The sequence below is a fragment of the Amblyomma americanum genome, chromosome 7, assembly GCF_052857255.1.
Source record: "Amblyomma americanum isolate KBUSLIRL-KWMA chromosome 7, ASM5285725v1, whole genome shotgun sequence".
Lineage (NCBI taxonomy): Eukaryota > Metazoa > Arthropoda > Arachnida > Ixodida > Ixodidae > Amblyomma > Amblyomma americanum.
Genome location: NC_135503.1, coordinates 76,804,885 through 76,810,884, shown reverse-complemented (window position 1 = coordinate 76,810,884; position 6,000 = coordinate 76,804,885). Strand labels below are relative to the sequence as shown.

The 6,000-nt window shown below is 45.2% G+C and overlaps 1 protein-coding gene across 4 annotated transcripts in view; it reads left to right on the top strand.

Moving 5' to 3' along the window:
• Positions 1–2,672: 2,672 nt before the first annotated feature.
• The window catches only part of LOC144099323 (uncharacterized), a 49,362-nt gene continuing 46,034 nt past the window's right edge, over positions 2,673–6,000 (top strand). For 3 of the 4 annotated variants that reach the window (XR_013307376.1, XM_077632540.1, XM_077632539.1), the window contains exon 1: positions 2,718–2,811. The gene's annotated coding sequence lies outside the window, so the exon portion shown is untranslated. Of the gene's footprint in view, positions 2,812–6,000 lie in introns of all 4 variants that reach the window. The other variant, XR_013307375.1, reaches the window with a different exon arrangement.

The window sequence follows — 6,000 nt, the reverse complement described above, 5'->3', positions numbered from 1 at the left end:
GGAACCTATTAAAAGGTGAAGGTGTCAGTCATGAGGTAATTATTTTCGACTGAAAATATATCGAGAAAATGAAGTTGAAATAACATGGGAAGGAATTAAGAGTACAACTATCCACATACACAAAGGATTAAGGCAAGGTTGTCCTCTATCACCGCTGCTGTTCACGTTTTATATGATAAGTATGGAAAGAACGCTACAAGGAAGCAATCTAGGTTATGATCTGTCATACACATTAGGCAGAAAGTATACTGAGCAACGACTACCGGGTTTAATGTATGCGGACGATATTGTACTGTTAACAGATAGCCAGGAGGATTTTCAAACTTTGGAGACGAAGGAGACAGTTTAGGTTTCAGTTTTAGCGCAACTAAGTCAGGTATGATGGTTTTCAACGGCACAACTGATCAGGAGCTTACAATACAAGGCCATGAAATACCCCGAGTGGCCGAATACAAATATCTTGGGGTATGGGTAAAGAACGGGCATATGTACACGGCAAAGCACGAACAGTCTCTCATAGCAAAAGGGAGAAGAGATGCCGGGATAATGAAACATAGGGCATTGTGGGGGTACAACAGGCATGAAGTCCTCAGGGGTATTTGGAAAGGAATAATGGTGCCGGGGCTTACTTTCGGGAATGCAGTTCTATGTTTAAGAGCTGCAGTTCAGTCGGGATTAGAAGTAAATCAGAGAACTGTCGGAAGATTTGCACTAGGTGCCCACGGGAAAACCACAAACGAGGCAGTACAGGGGGATATCGGCTGGGCAACGTTCGAAGCACGGGAAGCTCAGAGTAAGTTACTATACGAAGAACGCCTGAGGAAATTGGATGATAACAGGTGGGCAGCTAAGGTATTTAAATACCTGTACAGAAAGAGCTTTGACACACAGTGGCGGAAACGAACTAGAAAGCTGGCCAGTAAGTTTTCCAGAGACGAGGAAGGAGAAAAAAAGAACATTAAACGACAGGTTAAAAACGTTACAGTTGGCACGAAAAAGTTACGTGCACCACGAAGCGAAACAAAGTTTTCGACGCATGCGGGCATAAGCGCGGCAAGGCCAGCAGGTAGGAGGAGTAGGGTGTGAAAGGCGCAGCGCCAGACGCATCGAAACGATTGCGATGGCAATGGATGAACGCTATTGACGTACTGAAATCGCTGAAGTCGTCTCTGCCTTCGACGCAGCGTTTCGGTGGAGGCGAAACGCAAAGGCGCCCGCGTGCTGTGCGATGTGAGTGCACGTTAAAGATCCCCAGGTGGTCGAAATTATTCCGGAGCCCTCCACTACGGAACCTCTTTCTTCCTTTATTCTTTCAGTCCCTCCTTTATACCTTCCCTTACGGCGTGTTTCAGGTGTCGGTCGAGATGTGACAGATACTGCGCCATTTCGTCCGCCCCCCCCCCCGAAAAAAAACCAATTCAACTTCATTTGGTCTCTGCATTTAAAAGAAATTTGCTGGCAACCAAGCAGAAGATGCGCCGCTGAGATTGTACAGTGATTCATTGCAAATATTCTAGCTGAGTTCTAAGAAAATTTCATCCCTGCTCTCTGCCGACTCTGCTCAGCTGTAGAGCATAAATACTGCGGCATCATACGTTTGCTTAAATGCTTATGGTCTTTATTCAAATTAAAAATACCTGATTTTTTAACTTCTATAGTTGGAGCATCGACATATGAGCTAAGGTATGAGCTCATGCTCAAAACAGAGCGAAACTTGTTGCGTATGCGAGCTACGCAGAGTTATATCGGTGATATGTCCACACCTTCAAAATGCAAAGTTATCACATCCTGTTTTCAGGTGAAGTTTTTTGCTGCCACAAAATCGAGAGCTGATTAGACAACAGAAATGACGTCTGTGTTCTCTTTGGCTATTTTCGGGCTAAATTTTTTCCTGCGCGTATAACAAGAAGTATAAGTATACGCTCTTCTTGCTATCACTACCCGTATCAAACGCCGCAATCGAACGAGTGTCTCGCTCACTAAAACCGACCTGAGACATAGATTGCCTAATGAGAAATTGGAAGCGCTCCTCACGCGTACGTAGTGTGGCCTGGTCAGAAACGGAGGATAGCTGCTGCAAGGATTTCAAACCGGGCCAAGAATTTTTGTTCCATTTCAGTTAAAACATTTTGTACATGAGTCAATTGCAGCCCCGCTACCCAATCAGCTTACGATGCTTAAGATCCTTCTCTAGCCTACTTGTGTCAATTTATTTTAGTTTTTCTTTTACGGTGTTGCGTTGCGCTCAGCGAAACTGTCATGAGCTCCATAATGCAAAATCGATAGTTCTGCTTTGAGAAAAAAGAAGACACAAGAATTTGTGACGAAGACCAACGTTTTTAAAGTATGCATTTAAAAACTCCGATGAAGACCGCACTATGCCACGAAACCATTGAACTGATTGGCGGTACTGCCAAGGTAGATGGTACTGCATCAGCTTTCCGCGGCACATGCCCCAAGGTAGATGTCTTGCATGCCCTCTGTGATCATCTCGAAAGGTAAAGCGTGGAAAAATCTAATAGGTGCATATTCTTGCGGAAAAGGAATTTTAAATGCCTAAGAAATCACCTGACAAAAAGTAAAAACTTTTTCGCTATTTCGGGGCTACTTAAAATATTCGTCTTTGGCGACATTTGGGCTGTTACGTTTCCGAATTTGGCGACCTGTAGTTAGGGCGATCTGGTAACCCTGCAAGCCGCTAACTTTGCCTATTTTAAACGTTGGATTTGCCAGCGTTCATGAGCGTTTGCTTCGTCCTTTTCCTGCCAGTTCCCTCGTTGCAAGTATAGTGAGCTTCTAGTGCACTGTACTGTAAGTAAGCTTCTGCTTTAACCTTCTGCCAGTCCGCTACTACAGAAGGCAAAGCTTGTGCGCCTCGAAGCGAGTGGTAAAGATTGTCATTCACGCATGTGGGCGAGCTACAATCACGTAGTGGGCCGATGTTTCACCATGGGTTTAACAAACCCGAAGCGCTATAAGTCCGTGCGCGGTTACGTTAAAACGCCCGTAACAATGCTAAACCGCGTGCAACGGTGACGCATGTGCTTGTCTCCGACGTTTTATTTTGGTACGAAGAACAGCACAACGGTGGCTGTACCCGGACGCAGAAGCGTCGCTCATCGTTTCCAAGCTGGTCGACCAAAGTGACGTCGAACTTCATTCAGATTTTTTACTGACAATAGATATGTTTTATAGTGAGAACGGAGCTTATTTTTATTAAATGGAGTCATTAGACGCTGCTATTTAGGTCGGTGTGTAATCGTAAAGGTGGATCCCCAAGGCAGCGTTTCTTAGGCCCTGCGTCAGCGTATCGGCTAGCATCGCCGGAGGCAAAATTTCAACGCTTGGAAAGTGTCTCTTCGCCGGAGGCGAAGTTTCGACGCTTCGAAGGTCTCATCAGACGCTGCTATTTAGGTCGGTGTGTAATCGTAAAGGTGGATCCCCAAGGCAGCGTTTCTTAGGCCCTGCGTCAGCGTATCGGCTAGCATCGCCGGAGGCGAAATTTCAACGCTTGGAAAGTGTCTCTTCGCCGGAGGCGAAGTTTCGACGCTTCGAAGGTCTCTGTTTGTATTAAACACCTTCCAAACGGCGAAATTTTGTCTCTGGTGACTCCTGTAGCAGACACACTGAAGGGACGCCGAAGAAACGCGCTGCCCCATGGTCCGGCCTTTAACGTTGTGAAACGCTCACGTGTAGTTCAGTGGGTTCAGTGTTTATTGTTGAAATAGATAGAAAGGCATTGCCGAAAAAGAGGTACGAAGTTTAGAAAACGCATTTAAAACATTTTGGAAGCACTAGTTACGAACATACTTTTGGACTTTTATTAATACGTGCAGATTGGATGATAAATGGATCAGTGACCTGACACAGCATTAGGCATTGTCGGTGCGCTTTCAGCAGGAGTCTGGTGAACTGGTGTTATGTTGACTGCGCCCTGTCGGTATGGCGCTGTCTCTGCCTTTCTGTGTTTTTGCCCTGTGCCACGATTTCTGAAAGTGTATTCTCGAAATTGCTGGTGTCTTTACTGCACTGCTCTGACTGTGCTTCAAGAATACTATCAGGCTGTGTTTTTTTTTGTACCACTTATGCCATTCAGTGACTACATTGATGCAGGTATGGGGCACAGAACATAACTGTTAAAAAAATTAAGTACGCGCCTCTTCATATTCTTATCGCACATCACCAACATGCACATTCCCATGCTGGTGATATCATCAGTACAAGTGCAAATCGTGAGTGTGCAGAATGTCCACACCCATTAGACACTTTATTTTAAGAAATGCTATTGACATATTCTCCATCTGTTTACTTGTCCCTTTACATTTATCTACATATTTCCAGTTATCCTGCGTTTAACTATCCCAAACAGCAGCCTTGTTAGAACTTTTTTATACAAAGCATGCTGACAGTAAGCGATGAAACCCTTAGCGGTCTCTACCATTATCTCCTAGGGATTCCGATGTTGAGATTTTATGTTGCTACATGATGTTCCATATTTTGAGTGCAGTTGTAGTGACTTTCAGTTCACATTTTCGAAGCACTAAGTACTCGTGGCTGCTGACAACTATATTACAGCCAATTATCTTGCAGATTCCGGTCCATTTAAAGAGTCATGTGCTGCTATTTTCATTACTAGTGGGGAGAAAACCATGCAGCACTGGTGAAATCAAGGGTTGAATCATTGACCTTTCCACTGCACTGGTGGCTTTGTGGTATGAGCATTCGCCTCTCATTTTGGAGGCGTGGGGTGGAGCTTGTTTTGCACGCAAAAAAAAAAGAAAAGAATGCTCAAACTTTGCACTGAGGATGATGGCAGCGCAATGGGCATTTATTGCACTTAAATCGATGCTATAGATTTTACCAATATTGTTCCTATTTCTAAATCTCATTAAGACATAGGCTGTTTTTTTTTTCTTTCTGTATTTACTCAATTTTGCAATTAAAAAAATGTGGACGTGTCAGCACAGTCCTGGCCTGTCCTGTCAAAAAAAGTCTTTCCATCCTGGTTTTTTGCTTTATGGCGGTTGTAAACATTAGTTCTCAAAGTTGGAATGCACCTTCCACCTGCCTGGGATCTCCCTGATTGTGAAGAGTTAAACCTGCTTAAGATTTTCCTCCATTGGAGTTCATATTGGGTCACTTTATTCAAGGAGTGAGCAGGTCTTCGTGTTGGCTGCAGGGGAACAGTCTTTGCCTAGGCACTGTGTTGTGGGTCTAGCTCTGTTTGCTTCACGCCAAGGTTGGGTGACCATCTTTATTGGGAGCCACAGGCAGCCTAAATTAATCTGGAGCCCTCCACTACCGAGTCTTTCATGGCCCCTTTGCAACATTGAGGTGTTTTATCCTGCATACTGTTGCCACGGTGGTTCAGTAGTTATGACGGTCGGTTGCTGACCCGAAAGACATGGAATCGATCCCGGCCGTGGCGGTCGAATTTCGGTGGAAGTAAAATTCTAGAGGTCTGTATACTGACAATGTCAGTGCACATTAAAGGGGCTCTGAAAGGGGCTCTAATAAAGTTGCGGTATGCCTGGGATTTTAAAGCACGCCGCATCACGAATATTGAACAGGAAGGATTTTTTAATGCGCTTTGTAGATGCAGAGTTATCTGTAGTCAAAATTTGAATTTCAGCGCCTTCGAGGCTTTCCTTCTCCTCTCGTCACTTATTGCACGCTGGAAGGCCTGCACTCCTCCGCCAGCCCCACCTCTGGGGGAGAGCTTCCTGACCCGTTGAACCTACGCGGCTTGTTGGCCACGGCCTTGGTAGCTGTGTGACGTCTGATAGAATCTAACCAGTAGCCATATCTCAACTGGTGTACGTAGATGCGAGCGACGGAAGAGGGTGCGAGCATGAGAGAACCGCCTGGAAGGGCTCGCCCTCTTACGCGCGTGATTGTGCGGTCTCTGCTGCTTGTAGAAGTGTATTATTTGGCTCAGGTGTTTGTGACGACGCAGTGCAGTGATTGAGAAAATTGATGTCCTCTCCTCAGAAGGTGCTT